Source organism: Lissotriton helveticus, chromosome 1_2 (genome assembly GCF_964261635.1).
Source record: "Lissotriton helveticus chromosome 1_2, aLisHel1.1, whole genome shotgun sequence".
Classification (NCBI taxonomy): domain Eukaryota; kingdom Metazoa; phylum Chordata; class Amphibia; order Caudata; family Salamandridae; genus Lissotriton; species Lissotriton helveticus.
The window spans coordinates 318,884,704-318,909,540 of NC_136058.1; the positions used below are offsets into that span (position 1 = coordinate 318,884,704).

Genomic DNA, 24,837 nt, shown 5'->3' on the forward strand with positions numbered 1-24,837 from the left:
GACTTCATGGTGTAATCGTCCAAGGTAAAATACCAGATACATACAGAAGAAACAAAAAGGAACACACATGGCATTATTAGTATATGTCAGAATTATAAAAATAATATAATTCCAACCTTTGGCTAGTCTAATGACAGCCACTATTAACACTTGAAATTGTCATAGCATTTTCCTGCTCACTCACCTTATTGGCAGGAAGGAATAGCCCCACCTCACCTGGCTTCAGCTCAGGTACATGGAGCACCGCTCTGGCGGGGGAATAAACATGTATTTACAATCAAGAACTACAACACCATTAAACTGTAATGATTTCACTGTCTAAAACAGCCGACCAATCGGTATAGAGTACTTTCCATATTTCACACAGTGGCCAGATGATTTCATTAATTGTCACCAAAAGCTGTTTCTTGTGACAGTTCGCTAGAATAGAATACAGCCTTTAGGAGCCTTTAGGAGCGGGACTAGTGATGTTTAACAGAATCACTCGCTTCCGTTGTATTCTAAGGAGCGGGATTAGTGATGGTTTACCGATTCACTCGCTTCAGTTACATTTTAAATGTAATTGGAATTTGAGTTATTCAGGCAAAGTGATTTATGGTGATGTTTTACATAATCACTCGCTTCTGTTACATTTCCAATGTACTTGTAATTTCAATTATTCAGTCATAGGGATTTTTTGGGTCAAGTAGCTTAGCTATTCAATCAGTGTACTCACAAAACTAGACTGATCTGTCAACAAAACGCCAGTCGGCCATTTGAAAGAACATACTATGAAACCAACAAACAAACAACCCAACACACAGGCTGCACGCCATGTACTGACCTCTCCGTCGGTACCCCGGACGTCCCTCTGGGCTGTCTGTTGTGGAGGTACCGACGCGATGAGGACGCGCCATTTTCATTGTTTACGCGGGCGGCGGCGCCGTGGCGTGTGACGATGTGACCATGTACCGGGGAATGCCGTCGCCACGCGAAATGACCAGAGGTTCTCTGGGTGCGTTGTCCACTAGCTCGATCGCTACCTTCCGGAAAATGTGTGGTCACAGACTGATAGACTACAACTACCAAGGTGTCTATGACAGTGTGCCCGGCTGGGTTCACTGTAAGTAAATTCATTTTGCTTCTACACGCATGGGTTATGACTAGCCTACTATAAGACGTCCCTCACTCCCAGTCCTGATGAGACCCTCATTCTAAGGGTCGAAACGCCGTCGACGTACTTGGAGGCAAATAAGACTCACACAGTGCCTATGATTGTATAGCAGCTGTTCCACGATTGATTTCAATAATTGTCTTTGAGTCATGTCTCCTTCTTGTAAAAAGCTACCACTGTAACCTGTATAGTTCACCTCATTGTACACATGTTGATCTTTGGTTACTTCACAAATCACTGGGGACACATTGCACTTTGTATACTGTATGATATGTTGTAGCCAAAACTATTTCAATTACCTTTGTCATTTGAAAAATATATATAAAAAATGGTTTGAAACTGCGTTAATTGTGTCTCTCTCATGTGATTGCCACTCTTTCTCTAATACTTGGATTGGTATTAAGTCCCCATTTATCAAATATTTATGAAGCGATATGCCACAGGAACCTTTTGTTTTTCGGTAGAATCGAGGCACAAGAAACCCAAAACAAAACGTTGCAAAACGCGAAAAGGGGGCAGGGTAGAAACACTGGTTTGGGGTAGAACACTGAGGCCTGCTCAGGGGGTCCCACAAAATATGTATATATTTGTTTTTAGGAGGATGCGCCCAGGATCCTGCCGATAAAAAAATTTATAATCAGCGCGGTCCCCTGCGCTTCATTGGTATTTAGCCCCCGGGGGGGCCAAATCCTGGGGACAATGGTTTTTATGTAAAGGGGGGCCGAGAGGGCCCCCCCTTTACATAAGGGTACCACCACCCCCGGGGCTTTTTAAAATTATGTACGGGGGCTCTCAGGCCCCCCCAGCCCCGGGGAACGCCACCCCCGGGGCTTTTTAAACTTGGGTGGGGTCCTCTCAGGCCCCCCAGCCCCTGGGACCGCCACCGCCCTTCTGGAGCCTTGTACAGGCCCTGGGGACTGCCACCACCCAGGGCCGGCTCCTGCAGTGTCCCGGGGTGGCCACCCCCAGGACAATGCTGTTTGCAATGGCAGGGCGGGAGGTTCGCGGCTCCCACCCTGCTATTTCAAACTGCTTTGCTTCATTGTAGCGAGAGCAGGGAAAACTGCTCTCGCTTCAATGAAGCAGAGCAAATTGCTTTTCCTTATGGCGAGCTGCATGTTAGCTGCTCCCCATGTGGAATAGCAATGCCGGCTCCCACAAGAGGCGGGGAGCCGGCGGGACCGTGGGGGGATTGGGTACCCCCCCCAAAGAAGAGGGCCAGCCCCGGGTGATGGGGTCCCCGGGGCTACAAGTGGCCTGGGGGGGATGGAGGGGGGTGGGGGAACCCTCCGCATAAAAAAACTCAAAATAAAAATAAAAGAATGGCTGGCCCCGGGGGATGGGGTCCCCGGGGTCTTAAGTGGCCTGAGGAGGGGGGCTATGCAGCTCCCATCCATAAAAATATGAAAAAACATTTGGCCATGCCCCGGGGGATGGGGTCCCCGGGGCCCGGAATTGGCCATTTTAGTTTTGGGGTAAGCCCTTGGGAGGTGGGGTCCCAAGGGCCCCAAAAAAGTAAAAGGAAGGGGGGCCATACAGCCCCCCTTTCAATTTAAAAAAGAAAAAAAAATGCAATCATCCCTAGATCCCAACCCCTCACAAACACACTCTGCAAATGCGCCCTGTGGCGCGTTTTAAATTGGGGAATACTCAGTTAACTAATCAATAACTAATATAGAATTTCACGTAGCTATTAACCAACTGGTGCAGCAGTTTACACAACAACTGACAAAGTAATACAGCTATTCACACAGTTTAGTCGCTATCCAATATATTTTGTGAGACACTATAAATTAGTCAAGTAAACAGTCAATCACACGCTACTAAATCCTCCATCCCGATATTTATATTTATATATCCACTCATTCTTTAATGAAAATTGCTATATATATATCCATACTAATATAATAAAGAGAGAGCCCAAACCTTTGAGGCGGGTAATCTCAGGAACCACAGCACCAATCACAACACCCAATACAGCGTTGGAAAGGGCAGTTGCAGCAGAAGGACATAGGCTACGCAGACGCCCACCATATACATTTAAAAGGTAAAAGAACCGTGCCAGCAAAGTAGTCCCTTGTGGGCGTGTCTGCGTTGTGCTGTGGGCGTGTGCTGGGGGCGTGACAGACGCTGGGGGCGTGTGGTTCGTTCCGCCCTTCGGGCTGGACTGTTCCCATGAGGCACACGGTCAAGGCTGATTTGCATATGGCCATGTCTGAACTGGGGTGGTGTGGAGTGCAAAAAAACGATGGATTTATGCCCAGATCTCTGTACTGGGGTGAATGTATGACATTGTTCTGCATTCTGTCCATCAACTGTTGTTTTTGCATTTGTCACCCCGAGTGGGAGGGGTATGCTCGGACGTGAGTCCCGTGCTCTCCAGACCACTGGAGTCAAGCTATTCTGGCTGAAGACTGCTGATAGCCAGAAACTGGTTCTAGGGTGGTTGCTTCTGGTCCAAGAAAGACATGGCTTGGCAGGTCGGGCTGGACTGTTCCCCTGAGGCACAGGGTCAAGGCTGATTTGCATAGGGCCATGTCTGAATTGGGGTGGTGTGGAGTGAAAAAAAGATGGATTTAGGCCCAAATCTCTGTACTGGGGCAAATGTATGACATTGTTTTGCATTCTGTCCATCAACTGTTGTTTTTGCATTTGTCATCCTGAGTGGGTTGGGTATGCTCAGACGTGAGTCCCATGCTCTCCACACCACTGGAGTAAAGCTATCCTTGCTGAAGACGGCTGATAGCCAGAAACCTGTCCTAGGATGCTTGATTCCCATCCAGGAAAGACATGGCTTGGCAGTTTGGGCTGGACTGTTCCCAAGAGGCACAGGGTCAAGGCTGATTTGCATATGGCCATGTCTGAACTAGGGTGGTCTGGAATGCAAAAAAACTATGGATTTAGGCCCAGATCTCTGTACTAGGGTGAATATATGACATTGTTCTGCGTTCTGTATATCAACTGTTGTTTTTACATTCCGCCCTTCATGCCATGTCTTATATCGTGTGTGCGCTGGGCGCGGGATTACGGGAAAAAAAGCAATCGTTGTGCCAAATATTTCATTGTTTTTTCTTCCCAGGTTCTGTACATTCCAGCTCCGGGTGTCCACCCTGCTCCCTTTAAATACCCCTGCATCGCATAATCATAACCCACCCTTACTCCTTAAAATACCCCAACACCCTTAAACACTAACCCATCTTAACCCTATAAATATACCCTGTACCCCAAAACCCAAACCTATCCCTAAGCCCTAAAAACACCCCTCTACCCCAAGACCCAAACCTAGCCCTGAACCCTATAAATACCCCTGTACCTCAAAACCCAAACCTACCCCTGAACCCTAAACATACCCCTGTACCCCAAAACCCAAACCTAGCCCTGAACCATAAAAATAACCATGTACCCCAAAACCCAATCCTACCCCTGAACCCTAAAATACCCCTGTACCCCAAAACCCAAACCTAGCCCTGAACCCTAAAAATACCCCTGTACCCCAAACCCAAAAACCTAGCCCTGAACCCTTAAAATACCCCTGTACCCCAAAACCCAAACCTAACCCTGAACCCTACAAATACCCCTATACCCCAAAACCCAAACCTAGCCCTGAACCCTAAAAATACCCCTGTACCCCAAAACCCATACCTATCCCTAAACCCTAAAACGTTCCCTGTACCCCATAACCAAAACTATATCTGAACCCTTAAAATACCCAAACACCCCAAAACATATACCTTAGTACCCCAAAACATATACCCCTATACCAATACTTACCTTATCCAAACATTAAAAAATAATGCTATTGCCATTCATGCATTTACAACGAATTTCGTTGTAAATTTATGCGTGGTAAAAGCATGTAAAATGTAATGCCAATCGTTATAATGGCATTGCGGCGTCATGGTACTTTTGTAATGAAAGTATGCGGAGTGATGGTATGCGTAAAGAAAGTTGCCGAATAATGGGTGTTTACCCTCCCCCGGTAAGTACATTGGTGGCACGGCGGCCCACATCTCCAGCAACATACTCATATTTTTTCACCACCGATTTGAAAAATGCACAGGTCTCTCTCATTGATGGCCAGCACCGACATACACTTTTAGGCACACCTCACGCCACAAGTTCTAGAATTGCGAACTTTAGAGCTGGGGAGCTACGTTCGAATCTCGGAATCAGGCCAACATCTTGTGATTCCAGGCAAATCACTTTGTCTCTCCGTGCCTACCACAAATGAATGTGTTCTTCTGTAATGTAAATTGTGCTCTTGCCATGTTCTCGAGTTCGCGCTATATAATATTTCAAGGAAAAATAAAGTAGGGCAACTCGAGTTCACACACTACTGAACGCGCACTCTTAAGTGCTTCAGCAGTGCACTGTGAATCGGAGCGTTTCACAGGCCTGTCACAGATAAGAAATGCTATCAAAACGAAATCCTACAAAACAATATACTACTGGCTGGCAGCAATTCATACCCGGACAACGTCGGGACGGGCTGCTAGTATAATACATAATTAAATAACGAACCAAACCACATTCACTGATGTCATCAGTGATGTCATTTGAGATGTCATCAGTGATGTCACTGACCATGTCATGAATGATGTAATATGTGACATCATCAGCAGTGGATTGCGGGCGCGCGAGATGTAGTTAATACAACTAACTATATTGGAGGAATTTCAATTGTTTTGTATGAGTGAAATGTCCAGCTAACTATAACACCCCTAAAACCTATGTTTTTTTCAGTGAATTTCTATGGTTTTTTAAATGCTAATTCCTAACTATATCAGGCCTGAAACCTATGTTTTTTTCAGTGAATTTCAAAGGTTTTTTAAATGCTAATTCCTAACTATATCAAGCCTGAAACCTATATATATATATATATATGTATATACACACACACACAGACACACACACAAACCCTCACACACAACCACACACACACAACCACACACAACCACAACCACACCCAAAACCACACCCACAACCACACCCACAACCACACCCATAACCACACCCACTACCACACCCACACCCACACCCACACACCCACAACCACACACACCCATAACCACACAACCAAACACACAACCACAACCACACACAACCACACACACACACAACCATACACACACAACCACACACACAACCACAAACACACAACCACACCCACACATTGCCGCTCAATGGTTAGAGCGGCAGACCCTGATGCAGAGGTCTAGCCCGGGACCAGGGTTCAATTCCCCACCTCGGCGGGTCTTGGGCTCAAAAATTCCACGGACCTGATAATTCTCGCCTCGGTGCCTATTCAAATCATGGAGTCCCACTCTGCAACTCTGGGCAATAGCTTGCTTAATCTCCACAACGGCCCCCACAACGCTAAGGATGCCTGGCCTCCACCTTGGGGTGCCCAGGAGTGGACACCTCACAGGGAAAGCCAGGATGGGTTCCACAGCGGTATTCGTACAAGCGCCTTGAGACCCTTGCGGGTGAGTAGTGCGCTATACAAGTATCAATTTACAATTACAATTTACAATTTACAACCACAACCACACACACAACCACGCACATACAACCACACACAACCAAAACCACACACACAGCCCCACTCACAACCACACACAGACAACCACACACCTAACTACACAACCACACACACAACCACACACAACCACGCCCACAACCACACAAAACCACACACAACCACAACCACGCACACCCACAACAACAACCACACACACAACCACAACCACACACAACCACACACCACACCCACCACCACACCCAACCACACAAAACCAACCACAACTAACCACAACCACACACACAACCACACACACAACCACAACCACACACAAACCGCACATTCAACCACACAACCACACACACACCCACAACCACACAGCCAACCAAACACACACACACATAACCACACACCCTCAACCACACACCCACAATCACACACCCACAATCACACACACACAACCACACACACAAACACACTCACACAACCACCACACACACAACCCCAACCAGCCAGACAACCACACACACAACCACACACACCACCACAACCACACACAACACACAACCACACACACAAAACCACACACACCACCACAACCACACACAACACACAACCACACACACACAACCACAACCACACATACACACAACCAGACACACACACACAAAACCACACATACACAACCACACAAACACAACCACAAACACAACCACACACACAGAACCACACAAACACAACCACCCACAAACATAACCACACACAACCACAACCACACAAAACCACATATAACACCACACACACACCCGTCCACAACCACACACACAACCACACACACAACCACACACACACAACAACACACAACCACACACACAACCACAAACACAACCACACACACAACCACACACACAACCACACACACAACCATAGCACCACCCACAAACATAACCACACACAACCACACAAAACCACATATACAACCACACACACACACACAACCACACACACAAGCACAGACACACACCACACACACAACCACACACAAACCCCCACACACACACAACCACACAACCTCACACCCTCCAAAAAACCACACACACAAGCACAGACACACACCACCACAGACACACACAACCACACACAAAACCACACACACACACACCACATACACAACCACACTCAAACACACACACAACCACAACCACACACACAACCACACACACAACCACACCCAGCCACACACAGAACCACAACCACACACACAACCACACACACTACCACAACCCCACACACAAACACAACCACACACAACCACACACACACAACCACACACACAACCAAACACACACCACAAACACACAACCGCACACACAACCCCAACCACACAACCACACAATCACACAACCACACTCACAAGCACACACACACACACAAACACACACACACAACTACACACAGACAACCACTCACACACAACCACACACATAACCACACACAACCACATGCACAACCACAAACACACACATACAACCACAACCACACAGACAACCACACACACAACCATGGCCAACCACACAACCACACCCACAACCACACCCACAAACACACCCATACCCACAACCACAACCACACCCACAGCCAACCACACACCCAACCACACACGCACAACCACACACTCAACCACAACCATACACACAACCACAACCACACACACAATCATACACAACCAAAACCACAACCAGACACACACAACCACATACACAACCACACACACAACCAAATATACACACAACCACACACATAACCACACACACAAGTACACCCACACACACAACCACACACACACAACCACACATATACACAACCAGACACACACAGCCACACACACACAACCACCCACAACCACACACACAACCACACACATAATCACACACACAACTACACACACACACAACCACACCCTCACACAAACACCCACACACAAACCACAACCACACACACACAACCACACACACACACCAATCACTAACACAACCACACACACACAACCACATGCACACACAACCACATACACAACCACAACTACACCCACCCACACCCACAACCACACCCACACTCAACCACACATACAACCACACACACACAACCACACACACAACCACAACCACACACAGAACCACGCACACAACCACAACCACACACAACAAAACACACACAACCACACACACACACCCTGCCCCCGGCTACTCACTGCCTATCCGCCTAGGTAGCGCGATCACAATCAGTTTCACTTTCACGCAATTGTGATCAGTATCACTTTCACGGCCACGTTTGCTGTGAAAGTGTTCGCGTTTCTAGTTTTAATCAGCATTCACTCTTGTTTCCCAGTGCTTGACAAGCCAAACTCTACAATATTTAATCAGCCTGCAAGTCTCCTGTCACCCATACCACAACCACACACAAACACACACAACCACACACACCACCACAACCACACACAACACACAACCACACACACACAACCACACACACCACCACAACCACACACAACACACAACCACACACACACAACCACAACCACACACACACACAACCACACACACACACAAAACCACACACACACAACCACACAAACACAACCACAAACACAACCACACACACAGAACCGCACACACACACACAACCACACACACACACAACTACACACACAACAAACACCCACAACCATAGCACCACCCACAAACATAACCACACACAACCACAACCACACAAAACCACATTTAACACCACACACACACCCACCCAGAACCACACACACAACCACACACACAACCACACACACACAACGACACACAACCACACACACAACCACAAACACAACCACACACACAACCACACACACACACACACAACCACACACACAACCACACACACAACCATAGCACCACCCACAAACATAACCACACACAACCACACAAAACCACATATACAACCACACACACACACCCACAACCACACACACAAGCACAGACACACACCACACACACACACACAACCACGCACAAACCCACACACACACACCACATACACAACCACACCCAACCACACACACAACCACAACCACACACACAACCACACAACCTCACACCCTACCACACAACCACACACACAAGCACAGACACATACCACCACAGACACACACAACCACACACAAAACCACACACACACACACCACATACACAACCACACCCAAACACACACACAACCACAACCACACACAACCACACACACAACCACACACAGCCACACACACACAACCGCACACACACAACCACAACCACACACAGAACCACAACCACAACCACACACACAACCACACACACTACCACAACCACACACACAAACACAACCACACACAACCACACAGACACAACCAAACACACACCACAAACATACAACCGCACACACAACCCCAACCACACAACCACACAATCAGACAACCACACTCACAAGCACATACACACACACACAAACACACACACACAACTACACACAGACAACCACTCACACACAACCACACACATAACCACACACAACCACACACAACGACACACACAACCACAAACACACACACACAACCACAACCACACACACAACCATGGCCAACCACACAACCACATACTCAACCACACCGACAACCACACCCATACCCACAACCACAACCACACCCACAACCAACCACACACCCAACCACACACGCACAACCACACACTCAACCACAACCATACACACAACCACACACACAATCATACACAACCACAACCACAACCAGACACACAACCACATACACAACCACACACAACCACACACAACCAAATATACACACAACCACACACATAACCACACACACAAGTACACCCACACACACAACCACACATATACACAACCAGACACACACAGCCACACACACACAACCACCCACAACCACACACACAACCACACACATAATCACACACACACACAACCACACCCTCACACACAACCGCACACAAACCACAACCACACACACACAACCACACACACACACACACAACCACTAACACAACCACACACACACAACCACATGCACACACAACCACATACACAACCACAACTACACCCACCCACACCCACAACCACACCCACACTCAACCACACATACAACCACACACCCACAACCACACACACAACCACAACCACACACAGAACCACGCACACAACCACAACCACACACAACAAAACACACACAACCACACACACACACCCTGCCCCCGGCTACTCACTGCCTATCCGCCTAGGTAGCGCGATCACAATCAGTTTCACTTTCACGCAATCGTGATCAGTATCACTTTTACGGCCACGTTTGCCGTGAAAGTGTTCGCGTTTCTAGTTTTAATCAGCATTCACTCTTGTTTCCCAGTGCGTGACAATTGTTAGAAAGGTGACCCCGGAGGCGGCAGAAGATGTCTGACTGACCCCCCCTAGGTCCACCCCTCCTTCGAGAAGGAGCCGAGCGGTACGGAGAGGCCTCCGGAATGAGGGCCCTCTCCGAGGATCGTACAGCAGAGTAATCACAACACTACAAACGGACACCACACAAGAGGTCAAGTTCTTGAGCTTTTATAGAGAATAAAGGTTGCGGGTTCTTGGCAGTATATACAGATGGATCGAGGGATCCGTAAAGTCGCGACAAGGGGGGTAGGTAGTGGGACAGTCTAGCTTCTGGGCGGAGGAAGGGATACCCTACGCACAGCTCTCAATCCTCGAGCCGGGGGGTTCCGAGAGGCTCGAGCCGCGGCAGCGCCAGCAGGCTTACAAGATGGTTCAGCAGGTAGGCCGCGGCAGCGCCAGCAGGCTCTCAGATGGTTCAGCAAGGGAGGCCGCGGCAGCGCCAGCAGGCTCTCAGATGGTTCAGCAAGGGAGGCCGCGGCAGCGCCAGCAGGCTCTCAGATGGTTCAGCAAGGGAGGCCGCGGCAGCGCCAGCAGGCTCTCGGATGGTTCAGCAAGGTAGGCCGCGGCAGCGCCAGCAGGCTCTCGGATGGTTCAGCAAGGTAGGCCGCGGCAGCGCCAGCAGGCTCTCAAGAGGGTTTCGGGTTACAGGAGGGATGAGTTCGTCTGGTGTCGGCCGTGACAGCGTCAGCAGGGCTTCCAGTCCAGGATACAACTGGCGTCCTACTCCGGAGCTGGCCCAGATATAGGACGGGGGTCCTTTGATGTCCGGACCCTCGCGCCTGGGGGCCAGTGGGGCCGGGATGATGGTGTCCAGACACCCAGCAGGGGGGTGGAGCCAGCGCCCAGGGAGGCCGGAGGGCGATCGATACCAGGCGTCCGGGGCCGGCTGGAGGCCCATCGAAACTCCTCTTCCTCCGGGGTTTGTCGAGTGGCCACTCGACCACCTGGGTGGATCTTGGTGCCTCGATGTCGGGGCTTCGCTGGGGGCCGAGGCTGGGGCCGAGGCCACGTGGTTGTGACGTGGTGGGCCCAAGATGGAGTCGGGCACGGCCTCGTGCTTAGGTCGTGATGGGCCTACGCTGGAGCCAGGCCGGTGATGGGGGACCGGGATGGTAGCCGGACCGGTGGTGTTGGGGCGTGCAGGATCGGGCCGAAGGGGCCGTCCGAGGCCCGGTGGAAGGCTGATGTCGTTCTGGGCCCGCCATGCGGGGGCGGTAGGACCACGCCAGGAGGCCGGGTCCAACAACAATCCAAACTCTACAATATTTAATCAGCCTGCAAGTCTCCTGTCACCCATACCACTCCATGCATTTTCTCCAATCCACATAGATATCAGTGGTACAGACAAAGGTAACCAGGTTTCTGATCCTTCCTTCAAGCAATAACCAGAATACTAAACTGCATTTTTGCCCCACTTAGTTTTAAACAGCAAACAGTTAGTCTAATCGGTTTGTTTCACAGAGGTTGTGTCTTAGGAGAAGGGCAGTGGCACTCGCATGGCACTATTTGCTAGTGTGTCCAAAAGAGTTGTTAAAAAAAAGGTTTTATGAAAAATGGACCCTTCAGATTTCACCAGAATGCTACATTTCTGGTTTGTACATTTACCTTACCTATAAATTCCTGTAACCAGGACCTGTAAGTTAAATGTCACTAGCAAACTACAGCACCCATTGTGCTACTCCCAAAAATGTCATTGAAAAAATATTTACTAATTAATTCAAGCATTCCATCCGTCACTTCTTGTATACTTTTTATTGACAGTAAAAGATAGCCATACTTTGGGTGCTTTGGACCCATAACACATGAGGTCATGGTCCCACTGCACTTGCTGCACATTTGATAGCTACACCTTTCAGAGGGGACTCTTGCCCTGCACCTTGCAGCCATGGGCCAGTGTTGCAAGGCCCAGAACAGCAGGCTTCCTCCCTTGGGCCTCTCAGCACTGGACCGTGGCTTGTTGACCTTGGGGAGGATGGCCCTTTCCTGGGCCTTGCAGCTCTAGATCATGATTGTGCAGTGCATGGGAGAATGAATTAGTGGCCTAGTAATGTAGCCATGAGCCCTGATGCAAGAAAATGTATGATGCTGGACAGTAAAACACAGCCATCATCTGGGTGCATTGGATCCCTAACTTCCATGATGCCTATTACCACAGCACCTGTTGCACTACTGATAGTTATCCTTCTGAGAGGGGCACCCCATGAGCCTCACAGCCTTATTCATGGGCTGGTGCCTCCTCCCCTGAGAGTCCAATCATGGCCGGCTGCGAGGCCCAGCTCTGGAAAAATGTCCGTTAGGCCCATGGAAGAGAGGCAAATTAAAAGCATCTCCTAATTCTTGTTCACTGGCTGCACGTTAAAATAAAGCCACCATTTGGAATATTGAGCACTTAGGGGCAGATTTACAAGCCCCTTGCAACACTTTTGTGACCCAACAGACGCATGAAAAAAAGACAGCAAATTTACAACGTGACGCATTGTAACGGAGTGAGGCGGAGTATAACCGAGGAGTGGTGGGCTCCCGGAAATGACCCTGTTGTGCCTCCTTCCTTACAGACGGACCCCTGGGAGACAGGACTGGACGACCTGGATGAGGAGGAACACGGCGCCTTTAAGTGGGCGTTCTCGGAGGAGGAGGAGACCACTCCTCCTGTATACGTCAGCGAGCTCGGACTGGATAAACCTCAGGAAGCAATGAACGAGGGGTGTGACATCACCCCGGAGGAGGAGAAGGCGAGGAGCGGCGTCGGAGAGCGGTTGGGACGGAGAGAAGAAGGCGATTGCGAAGGACAACGAAGGAACCCCGAGGAATATCCCGGAGGAGGAGGAGACGAGAACAACGGAGTGCCAGGAGGCCAATGACCCCGTGAGCCGCCGTGCCACTCTCCCAGGGGAGGAGCGTGGCTGACCCAGGTACGGCAGCGTATGGCGGTGTGGGCGGGAAGAAAGCTTGTGTAATTAGTGTAAATAGACCCGTGTTCGTTTATTCCGCGTCTTTCCCTTCCTTCTGTTTCCTTTACCCCGCGTTTAACCCTCACCTCCTGTAAAGCCTCCCCACGTCACCGACGGTGGTTTAGCTGCACGTTGTACACTGGTGACCCCCTCCCTGCCTCACTTCACACGGTCCCAAAGGTGCACTCCCCGGAAGACAGTAGAACTAACGGTTCCCTCTCTGTTGGTCTTCCTTTACATGGGATCCGGAGCGGCGAGCTACCTCCATGACCAGACCTTGAGGATAAGCCCGGGGACCTGAAGACAGGAGAAGTGAACACCCGTGCTGCCAAAACGGATCCCAGTCAGTTTGCCCGGGAAAGACTCACATTTAGAACCAGGAGAACTTTGATGCTCAATACCAAACGTGCGATCACAATAAAACCCTCTTTACCTGCAAGACCTGGTGTCCATCTCGTCCCTAACGTGCAACCTGGTACAATCATTAGACCTGACCCAGACCCAGCAACCAGTGCTCCCATTAACCCTGGTCCACAACCCCAGGCTACACGCATCTAGGGAGATGCGTCATGTTGTAAAGCCCTGCGTCACATTATACCTGCGTCAGGTAGAACGTATGCAGGGTGGGCGTTCCCATGCAGGAAAGCCTCGTAAAAGTTACGCCGTGAAATCTAAAAGATTTCACTGCGTGACTTTTAGGACGCCACTGCGTCAAAACCTTATGCCTGCTTGAAGCAGGCATAAGGAGTGATGCAGTGTATTGGGAATAGGCCGCAACTCGCGTTGCTGGAGTTGCATCGTACTTGTGACATGACTCCAGCAATATGTGACTTTTTTACCGACAGATGCATCAGAATTTCTGACGCATCTGTCAATCCTTGCGCCATAATGCGCCGTATTGTAAATACCGCTCATCTATGGTGGTGCAAGGGTTTTTTCACACAGGCGCAGGGAAACTGACGCATCTATACAGATGCGTTAGCAGTTTCTCGTAAATCTGGCCTGCTGCACTACTGTTGGCTATGGCCCTGACTGACGGCTATGCCCAGGCAGAGAGGGAATATACAAGGCCCCTCTAATTTGCATAACGTGTGAAATCACAGGACATTACATCACAGGACATGGACTCTGACATGGACCCATGCACAGAGCCTTAGTACAGAGCTGTGAAGCAGCTTCAATAGGGCCCACGTTAAGTGCGCCCTCAAACATAGTGCATAGCTGAGAGGATTAGGGGAGGGAGACACTAACCTACTTACCTGCCAGCCCATAAGCATAGCTGAGAGGCTTAAGGGGAAGGGCCCTCCCCAAGGCCTTGCAATGCTATACCATTACTATGAGGCATAGGGTAGGTTCCTTCTCTCCCCTACACCTTACAACCAGGAGCGTATCCTTTATTAGGATGGAGGAGCATCGCCCCACTGCCCAAAATGCCCCCCATGGTTGAAAAATAAAATGGTAATAAAGTTAGTTTATTACCATTTTATTTTCTATCCTCGTCATTCTGAACTGAGTCTTAGGATGGGTCGGGGCCACTGCAGCTGACAGACAGCAGGGAGCTGGGCACCTCAGTTTAAAGTGCGCATGTCTTTTTGGCCGGCTCCCTTGTGACAGCCAGCCAGACATGCGCACTTTAAACTTCTCCAACCCAGCTGTCTTAACACAGCTGGGTTAGAGAAAGCACAGGCCTCCAGTGCTCTTGAGAGCGCTGGGAGAGGGCGCTCTCGCCAATCCTGGCGCATCTCTCATGCTGGTTACCAGCATGATAGCAGCACCATGATTGCTTAAGGGAATTTACTGGAGCGCGAGGAGACCGGAGCGAGGAGGGCGTCTGACATCGGTAGGTGTGCAGCTAGCAAGGTAAGTGTTTTACCTTTTTTATTTACACACCACTCACCTTGCATGCATGCACGTAAGACACCAGATATGCCCGCCCCCGCACTCTGCCTACATGCCAACTGCCGCTGCTCACAAACATGATCTAGTGCTGCGAGGCCCAGGAAAGGAAACCATAATTGGTGGGGCAGGGGGAGCTCTACAATCGGTCTAACAACAATTGAGTAGCAATGCAATCCCAGGGGAAGGGTATTCTGTCTGGTCCCCAGTCATCACAGTGTAGGCCAAAGACTGTGGCCAATTCTCCATTACCACTTCAGTGGACAAGTTGTGTATTTGTAGAAACACTGCGCATGTGGAACCACGTTGTGTGTGCAGAGACGTCAGGAGATATTCATTGGGAGTAGGGGAACCATGAGTCACATATCAGATTTTTGGTGCTTCATTTGAAATCTGCCATGTTAAAAGATAAGTCAGCGGGAGATCAAGTTTGTGAATGTGATTACTTTTTATACTATATTTAAGTTGGAATACCTTTACCACCTCCTGGAATAAGCCTTGACTGCTCACTATTGCACATTTTAAGCAAAAACTTTAGAAAATGAACTCTGGTATCCAATTAGAATGAAATAGTCTTCAGCTTTCAAACACCAGCGGTAAATATAAAGATCTACCATGCATAGTGTTCATTAAGTACCCCTACCTCAGGACCTGGTCCATTCGGTATGTTTTAACCTTAGATGAGTGAAACAAACAACATGTGCTAAAGCTAGGTAGGGCTCATAATAACAGAGTAGCAATTTCCTGGAGGACCAGCCCCTTCACCTTGTGATCGGTATCACTGACACCCAAGTTGTAGTCTAGTGAACTAGGTGGAATTATGGAGCTAGGAGACACATTCTTTAAATCCTGGCCTCCCAGTTGGCCAAAGTGTGTGATCTTGCGCAACCACTTTTCTGAACTGATTGCCATGGCCACTAGAATTATGAGGCTTCTGCATTTTTCACATAATTATAGATTGTCCGCATATGCCACGTAATCCATCATCTCCCACATAGGGGCCGATTCCGATTCGGTAAACCAAACGTACGACCAAATCGAATCCATAGCCCTTTCCGTACGACTCGTAGAATTCCGTCCGAATCGGGTAGTACGATTTGTTTGACAAATATACGACCAAATCGTTGCGAACCTTATGAAAAGCAAGGGAAAATCCGTACGACACGGACCCTCACAATGAACCGTACAAATCGTAAACTTGATGTACGACCCAACAAGTGCGATCCGGACTGGGGAATGAGAACGCGATTCATACGGAAAACGTCGCGTATGAGCGATTTGTACGGAGAGGCACACAATCACATACACACCGCACCCCTGCAATCATGGGGTGTATGCACCGTACCCCTAGGCACCGTACCCTGCAATCATTGGGTGTATGCACTGTACCTCTACGTACCGTACCCCTGCAATCATGGGGTGTATGCACTGTACCCCTGCAATCATGGGGTATACGCACCGTACCCCTGCAATCATGTGGTGTACGCACCGTACCTGGGGGGGAAATCTGCTTTTCCAGATGTTTTGAGCTCCCGTAGAAAAAGAGTCATACGGAGTGTTGACGAGACAAATCATACTTGCTGGGTCAGGAAATGCTGCTTCGATCCGTACAGACGTCGCAAACTACGTGTTACGAATGCGATTCATACGGATTTTTAAGTCGTATGGTCTTTCGTACGATTCGTACGGAGATCTGCTTTGGGTCTGAATCGTACTTCATCGTACGTACGGGGACGTTTAAGGGTACGATTCGTACGGGAAATATGCTCCGTACGGCTATTTGTAAAGGATTTTACAGAATCGGAATCGGCCCCATAGTGTACCGATTTTAACAAAACAATATTCTAGCTGAAATAGTTCAAAAGTTACTATAAACACAGCAACATGTGAACAGTCAAAGAGCCTGTGCAAATATTTGCCTGTGACCTTTCTGTAGCTTATTGCTACATTTGCATGTTAAGCTGGCACTAATGAGATGCAACTAATTCCTAGGCAGTGTGAACAAGTTTATAATGAAATAATACTATCATTAAATGTGCCACGGTGCACCACATAATTTTCCTTTTCTTACCACATAATTTACTCAACCTTGCCACACAATTTACCCTCCCTGGCTGCATAATTTCAATAGCCCTGCTAATTGCTCAGCTGCTCCCTTTGTGGCAAGATTGGGAGAATTTTTGTTCAACAAACTATGGGGCATATTATCAAGAATGGCGTTAAAGTTATGGCTGCTTAAGCGGCGATAATGAGCTTGCTAATATGCCCTTGTAAATCCCCATAGAAGCCCAGGTTAACACCAGAACCTGGACTTCTGTTGGAATTCACAAGAGCATATTATCAAGCTCATTATCGCTGCTTTAGCGGCAGTTTCCTGCCGCTAAAGCGGCAATAATTTTAACGCCATTCTTGATAATATGCCCCTATGTGAGCTTGGGTAAATAATACTCTCTCACTCTGTGCCTCGTCCATTGAACTGACAGTATGGCAGCACATGGAAACAGTCTTAATGTGAAAGATAGACACCAAGGCGTACTTCCTGGCTCTGGCTCAGCTCGAGGTCCAATTGGAATCTCGATCCCAGAACGAGTCAAGCTTTGATGTGGCTTCTGCCTGCCACCCTTTCTTTACTCAGGATGTGGCGTTATGGCTAGAGCTGCCAACTTTGAACTGAGGAACCGGTTCCAGTCTTGGCATCAGCTCAACATCCTGTGATTCTGGGCAATCCACTTAACCCCATGTGCCTAAGCAAAGAATGTGTCCTTGTTTATGTAACTGGTACTCATGTAAAGCGCTCCAATGCCTTCGGGTTGAGTTCACCAAATGTAAAACTGCAAAAATGGTTTTTGTTCAATAAACAACCTTTACAACGCAGTCATTACATTGCAACATCCTTTCCATCACATGTCATTACAACGCAGCCATTACATTGCATGTCACTACAACGCATGTCATTACAATGCATGTCACTACAATGCAGGCATTACATCGCAAGTCATTACAACGCACACCTTTACAACGCATAGTACCTTAACACTATCCGACACTTACCATACTGTTGCACTCACTGGAGTTAGAATAGTAATTATTACCCCTATAGTATCCAACACTTACCTTAAATGTGATGTAATGGTATGCATTGTAATGGTATGCGTTGTAAAGGTATAATGCGATGTAATGGAATGCGTTGTAAAGGTAGTTTCTGAAAATGCGATGTAATGGCATGCTATGTAAAAGAATGCGTTGTAAAGGATGTTGCAATGTAAAAACTGCGTTGTAAAGGCATGCATTGTAAATGTATGCGTTGTAACTTCATACATTCGCAGGCTGGTACAAAAATAAACAAAATCACCTAAAGCCGTTATTTTTAGCCCTTATCTGTACATACTTCAAACAGAAAATACAAAAAAAACCCACTTTTAATTGTTTTTTAAAGCAGCACAATTCCTGACTAATAATTCAATCAAACAAAGGCAAAAAAGTCATGTTACAAATGAATAAATAAAATACGATTTTCTTTAAAGTCCCATTTAGTAGCCTGTCCTGGCATCTGCAGACACTCAAAACAACAACAAATGGAGGGCATTTTTCTCTTGAAAGGTGACAACCCTATTTGCATCCCAATAGTTAAAGGGGATCCTGAACATTCATGGCACAGTACCCCTCCTGTGCAGAAATGCCCCCTTCCAGACGCTGACAAGCATCTCTTTCACCTCCATGGTGCAGGACCCTCCTGTGCAGCAAGGCCTCATCCCAGACACAAACAAACATCTCTTACAACTGCATGACGCAGGAGCCCTCTGGTGCAGCAAGGCCCCCTACCTGATGCTGACAAGCACCTCTTTAACCTGCGTGGCCCAGGGCCCCTCCTGCGTGGTAAGGCGCCCTCCCAGATGCCAGAGCTAGACTGGGAACCACAACCAGCCCTGGCAGATTGCTGTTCGACCGGTCCTGGGAGCAGGGGTTGGTGCTAGCTAGAAGCACTACTCGCTCTTTTGTTACAGGAGGGCCGATATTGAAGTACTGCTGTAAAACTGGCCTCCACGAGCACAAAACTGGCCCCACCCCTCCGGCCCACCTGGTAAATGCCCAATGCCCGCTACGACCAGTCCGGCCCTGCCAGACACTGACAAGCATCGTCATCATCTGCATGGCTCAGGACCCCTGCAGTGCAGCAGTGGGTGGGGCACAAAGTGTCAGCCTGGAGAAGTGAAGCACAGAGGCAGGAGGAAAAGTCTCCCGGTGCAATCCCCTTAGACAGCGGAACCTGCGATGCAGCCAACAGGCGCTGTGAAATGCAGCTCCCAGGGGGGAAAGAACAGGCAGGCACAATAGTGGAACCTGCAGAACTCAAGAAAGAGCTGGTAGGTACCGGGGTCATGACGGACGGTACAGTGGTGGCAGAGGATACATATAAAAAGAAATTGGCATACATGAGTTTGGCGATGCCGTTGGGGTCTCATTTGTCCGAAAAAACGATTTGGAATTTGGAAGCATGACGCGAAAGGTGCACTGGGTTTTTTCAGGTGGGGGCAGGTAACCGCCCTCTGGGGGTTTCCTGGTTGGCGGGATGGTGAGTCACGTACCGGCATCTCCAGCCCTGGGGGAGGGGTGCACAGGTGACGGATGGGGGTGTGCTGGGTGCAATGAGCAGCGGAATGAACTTCAAGGGAGAGATTGTGTTTATAGAATGAGGTCAGCGAGGGAAATGGGAAGGAGTGAGGCTAATGAGATGGTGAGTTGAAATGTCGCGGGGAGAATGAAACGGTACCTGTCATCAGGAGTTACATTTGGAATTGTTGTTAAGTTTGATAAAGTTCATTAGTATGTTTGCAGCCTTATCCTAATAAATGGCCTTTTACGCTTCTGTACAGCTTGGAGTGTGGTGATTGCACGAGCGTCTCTTCCACAGCTCTTCGGGGGCTGAAAGAGGGAGAGTTGCTTCTTCTTTGAAGGTTCCCTTCCCTTACACATGCCTGGGGGGGCCGAGGAGAGGGAGGCCCCTCCCCTGGGCCTCGCAGTGCTGCAGCATAGGCGCGAGGCACAGGCGGGGCTGGGGGGACACTGGCGCGAGGCCCATATTGGTGGGCTGAGTGCGGGCCCTGGACAGCTGCGCATGCCTAGCGCCAGCCCTGTGCTGTGAGCGTGAACATGGCCGTTGGCATCACTGCCTGTAGAGCCTGTAATGTCTCTCAGTGTATGCACTGCTGTTTGTACCACTGCCTGTATGCATGTAATGTTTGTGAGTCCGCGCCCAGCTGCTTGCCTCACTGCCTGTAGAGCTTGTAGTGTCTGTCAATGTGTGCACACTTATTTTTACCACTGCCTGTAGAGCCAGTAATGTTTGAGTGTGTTCCTAGCTGTTTGTGCCACTGCCTGTAGTCGAGCCTATAAAGCCTATAGGAGGGGGTGCTTCATCCCTTGTCCTGTGCCAGTGGGTATGTTTGCCACAGATGGGTCGTGTTAGTTCTGTTAATCTGTCACGTTGCAGAAAGGTTGTACATTTGAGCCATGACACCTTTTTAAAGCCATCTGGGTCAGAAGTCACTTGGCTGTGTTTTCTCTGAGCGGATTCCCACACACTGGGGCAAATCTATACGAACGTGCCGCAGCGCGGCTCCACAAGCCCTTTGGCTGCGCCACGCTGCGGCACTTTCAGAGCACAGGAATGCAACATATCTACAATGATATGTGGCATTCCTGGGCTCTCCCCTGCGCCGGCGCAGAAACAGCTGCCATGCGCGGGCGCAGACACCCTTGCACCATGGTGCAAGGATGCCTGCGCCATGGGGAGATTGCTTTTGTGACAGCAACACCCATGTACCGCGCCTAACACACAAAGGGGCAGATTTATGAAGGCCTGGCGCCGCCGGTGCGTCACTTTATTTGACGCAAAGGCGACGCAAATAATGCGCTCTATTTACAACGTGACGCATCTAGGAGATGCGTCACGTTGTAAAGCCCTGCGCCATAAGGAGGTGTTCCTGCGCAGGGGGGGGCGTTCCTGCGCAGGAACGCCTCCTAAAAGTGGCTGAGTGAAATCTATGAGATTTCACTCAGTCACTTTCAGGACAATGCTGCGTCAAAACCCTGCGCCTGCTTGAAGCAGGCGTAGGTCTTGACGCAGTATTGTGGAGATGGGTCATCCCCGAGCCTTGCTGGAGCTGCGTCGCGCTTGCGACGCAACTCCAGCAATGCGCCACCTTTACGGCACAGATGCGTCACGCATCTGTGCCGTTTTTGCCCCATGGTGCGCCGCATTGTAAATGCGGCGCACCATGGGTGGCGGAGCAGCGGCGCAGGATGACTGGCGCATCCCTGGGGATGTGCCAGTCATCATAAATCTGCCCCAAAGTTTTGCGTGAACAGGTGCGATATTTACAAGCACAGGTTCAGTCATGCAGGGTGACTTTACCTGTGCTTGTAAATATCCTTTAGCAGGCTGCGCCACCTGATGCACAACGTGATGCACCAGCGGCGCATGGGGCTTGTAAATCTGCACCACTGCACTTTGATTTACTTCAATTACGTCATCATTGCGTCACTTTTAAGTGATTCAGCTTCTGGCAATATCTTCAATATACAATCTGTGGATGTGAGACTTGAACCCCTCCTGCCTCTGCGGTCTCAGACTGGGGGCCGGTTTATGGAAACAGACTGGGGGCGCCTGGAACTCTTAAAGTGAGAGTCCAGGCGCTGGCTTCAGGGGGCTGGAGTGAGCAATGTTTGTTTAAGGAGGTTGAATTCCACGTGGCCCCAGGCTACAAAGTGTTCCTGAGATAACATGCACACTTGCACAGTATTCACATAATCAAGGATATCGGTACCTATCACACCTTTCATGAAGCCCGGATAGCTCAGTCGGTAGAGCATCAGACTTTTAATCTGAGGGTCTAGGGTTCAAGTCCCTATTCGGGCGGAGGAGAATTTTTTTTTTTGTTATTCAGCAGATTTGAAATGGAGGTTTTTAACAGAAAGTGATTTTGCTTTTTACTCTTTTATTTCGATCGCTCTAACTTTTCCTCTGTTATCATTCGGGTTTCTTAAAACAAGTAGCGAATCCACCTATTATAGAAGTTTCCACTTACATTTAAGAATCAGACATTGCTTTCTGTCCACGCGGCCAACTGTGACGTCCAAAATTCTGCATTTAATACATTTATGGTCTCAGTGATTGAAAACGTAGGCAGAGCCCTCTGATCACAAGCAAACTTCTAATTTATACCAAACCACACGTCCTGTCAGTGCTGCAAGGGGACTGTGTCGAACTTTGTCACCAGTTTATATTGTATTTCCCTGACCACGATTGTCTGCTCACTTTTCGGTGGAACACCTGATAATACTGTTTGTAACAATGTGTCAAGAAGATTTCTCCACTAGAGAGGGGAGATTTGTTTTCCATCTGACCCCACTTTTTATTTCCAGAACTTTCACTTTTTTTGCCACAACTTAGATTCAATGATAATAATAAAGTAATGAACTATTGTGAGTTACTTTTTTCCAAGGGAAAAAAAAGTGTTTCCGCCCGGTCTCGAACCGGGGACCTTTCGCGTGTTAGGCGAACGTGATAACCACTACACTACGGAAACCCATGGGAAGGGCCAGAGGCACCTTTAGCTGCAATGAGAAGAGAGCCCTGGAGGCAGCTGGAGAGATGCAGAGGTATGGAAGCTTTTCTAAAGTTCTCTCACTGAATGCACAGTACTCAATGCTGCACAAGCATCGTCTCTCACTGAATGCACAGTACTCAATGCTGTACAAGCATCGTGTCTCACTGAATGCACAGTACTCAATGCTGTACAAGCATCGTGTCTCACTGAATTCACAGTACTCAAGGGTGCACAAGCATCGTGTCTCACTGAATGCACAGTACTCAATGCTGCACAAGCATCACCTCTCACTGAATGCACAGTACTCAATGCTGCACAAGCATCGTCTCTCACTGAATGCATAGTACTCAATGCTGCACAAGCATCGTGTCTCACTGAATACATAGTACTCAATGCTGCACAAGCATCGTCTCTCACTGAATGCACAGTACTCAATGCTGCACAAGCATCGTGTCTCACTGAATGCACAGTACTCAATGCTGCACAAGCATCGTGTCTCACTGAATGCACAGTACTCTGGGCTGCACGAGTAAGAGATCTCTCACTCTATGCACATTTCTCTGATCCCGCACAGGTGAGCAGACTCTCAGTGACTGCATGTCACTGAAAACATCAGCGCACGTGAGCTCTCACTGGATGCTCGTGCCTGAACCCTGCATAGCTGAAATACCCATCAATGAATATGAGTGAAAGCTGCAGAGCAGTGACCTCTCTCACTGAATCCAGATCACTGACCCTGCACAGCTGAATGACTACACTCACAGCTAAGAGGAATCTCACTGAACACCAGTGACCGATGCACAGATAAGAGCTCCCTGTGCACACGGGTAGCTCTCACTGAATGCAGATCACTGAACGCCGCACACCTGAGGTCTCTCACTGAAGGGAGATCCTTGGACCTCTCCCTGTCACCCTGGCCTCGGTCTCTCTTGTAAGTGCATCTTTGTTTTGTTCGTTTCCTTACCTTGTGGTTTGCAAGACAGTTGGTTAACTTCTATATGACACTTTCCTGTGTTGTGGATTTTCTGTAAAAGCATCGGTAGGATGAATGTGAATATAAATAGCGCCTCAATGCAACATTCACACACTCACAGCTGCACCTTTGTAGTCATGAAGGGCTGAAAAGGTAATGCCCACGAGCGCTCCCTGGTGGTCTAGTGGTTAGGATTCGGCGCTCTCACCGCCGCGGCCCGGGTTCGATTCCCGGTCAGGGAA

At 48.9% G+C, this 24,837-nt stretch overlaps 2 non-coding genes across 2 annotated transcripts; one reads left to right on the forward strand and one right to left on the reverse strand.

Moving 5' to 3' along the window:
• Nucleotides 1-23,528: 23,528 nt before the first annotated feature.
• Nucleotides 23,529-23,601, reverse strand: TRNAV-AAC (transfer RNA valine (anticodon AAC)). Its single transcript has one exon. It is a non-coding gene; the product is annotated as a tRNA-Val (tRNA).
• A 1,164-nt stretch (nt 23,602-24,765) lies between these two features.
• On the forward strand, nt 24,766-24,837 carry TRNAE-CUC (transfer RNA glutamic acid (anticodon CUC)). Its single transcript has one exon. It is a non-coding gene; the product is annotated as a tRNA-Glu (tRNA).